General features: G+C 41.1%; 1 protein-coding gene across 1 annotated transcript in view; it reads left to right on the forward strand.

Moving 5' to 3' along the window:
* Nucleotides 1-1,956, forward strand: part of Tmem132d (transmembrane protein 132D) — a 626,423-nt gene that overhangs the window by 503,926 nt on the left and 120,541 nt on the right. The gene's annotated exons all lie outside the window — the stretch shown is intronic.

Consider the following 1,956-nt stretch of genomic DNA (forward strand, 5'->3'; position numbering starts at 1 on the left):
ATATATATATATATATATATATATGGGGTTGAAGAGATGGCTCAGTAGTTAAAAGCACTGACTGCTCTTTCAGGGTACCCAGGTTTGATGTCTAAGACCTACATGGCAGCTCACAACCATCTGTAACTCTAGCTCCAGGAGGTCCAGTACACTTTTCTAGTCTCTGTGGACGCCAGGAACACACATGATGAACAGACACATGAAGGAAAAACACATATACACTAAAGTACAAAGTAAAAATTAATTCTTCTTAATGAGATTCCATAAGCCAATATATACTTCAAATGATTTATTCATTAATTTGAGGCTTAGAAAGTTTTAGACATGGGGTTTCTGGGCCCTTTCTTTTTTTTTTCTAATCTATTATCAGTGTGTGTGTGTGTGTGTGTGTGTGTATGTATGTGTGTATGTGTGTATATGTGTGTATGTTTGTATGTGTATATATATGTATGTATGTGTATATATATATATATGTGTGTGTGTGTGCATATGTGTGTATGTGTGTATATGTATTTGTGTATATGTGTATGTATATAAGTATATATGTGCATATGTGTGTATATATATTTATGGGTATATATGTATATATGTGTTGTGTGTGTGCATATGTGTATATGTGGTGTGCATGTGGTGTGTGGGTGCGTGTATGTGTGTGTATGTATATGTATGTGTGTTTGTGTATGTGTACATATGTGTGTATGTGTGTATATGTGTATATTTCTGTATATGTGTGTATGTTTATGTATATGAGCGTATATGTATACATGTGTGTATGTGGTATATGAGTGTATGTGGTGTGTGTGTATATGTATGTATGTATATGTATATATGTGTGTGTATGACAATGATGCATGTGTCATGTGTGCCACAGCATATGTGTGAAGGTCAGAGAACAACTTAGTGGAGTTGTTTCTTTCCTTGCACTGTGTGGCCACTGAAAATAAAAGACAGGTGGTCAGGCTTGCATGGAGAATATCTCTGCCCACTGGGCCATCTCACCAGGCCTCCCTTCTGTTTTTAACAGAAATGATCAAGTCCACTACCATATCCACAGATTGTGTGTGCTTGATGCTCCCCTGAGTGTTAGGAAGAGTAATGATGCCCGACTAGAGCATCGTAGCAGTGGTTCACATCTGTGCACATCTGTGCTCTCTGCTTCACACAGCTCTCGTTTAATTCATAAAGCAGCCCTGTAAGTTAAGCGGCACCTAGCCAGGCTTTGCAAATGAGAGCACAGAGGCCAAGGGAGTTGGAACGGCTTGCCCAAGTTCAGCCAGACAGAAAAGACCGAGCCAGTAATCCAAGCATGAGTGTCTGGTTTTAGGAACAAGTATGTTGTCTTTAGACAGGGATTGGGGGCGGATTCCAAGCCTCGCTTTTAATCACCGTGGCAGTTAAGACTGCTTTTGTGACAACAGAAAAGTGACTTCACTCAAATTGAGTGACTTAAACAACTGAAGACTTGTGTTCAAGACATGCCCAGCTTCAGGTACCACTGGATCCAGGGGCCCAAAGGATGCCATCGAGATCTGCTTTCTCTCCCCTTTTCAAACTGGCTCTGTGCCCAGACAGCCTCTCTTCTCATGGTGTTAAAATGTCCAATGGAGGCCAAGACTACCTCGCCCTGGATTCAAGTGCAGTTGGAATTCCTAAAGACCCTTGTTTCCTTGTATCTGTGCGAGTACCCGCTCCATTCGTAAATTAATCTCAGTGGCCAGAATCCCCAAATACAGAAGAGTACTGACTGGCCAGGTGTGAGTCATATGTCCCCACTCAAACCAAACCGAAAGGTAAGGAGGGACTGTTTCCTTGGTGGCAAATCCAGGTGCCTTTAGCATGAAAGGAAGAAAGAAAAGAAAGGAAAGAAAGAGAGAAAGAGAGAAAATGAAGAAAGAAAAGAAACAAAGAGAGAGAGAGAGAGAGAGAGAGAGAGAGAGAGAGAGAGAGAGAGAGAGA

Source organism: Grammomys surdaster, unplaced genomic scaffold, assembly GCF_004785775.1.
Source record: "Grammomys surdaster isolate TR1022 unplaced genomic scaffold, NIH_TR_1.0 166, whole genome shotgun sequence".
Taxonomy (NCBI): domain Eukaryota; kingdom Metazoa; phylum Chordata; class Mammalia; order Rodentia; family Muridae; genus Grammomys; species Grammomys surdaster.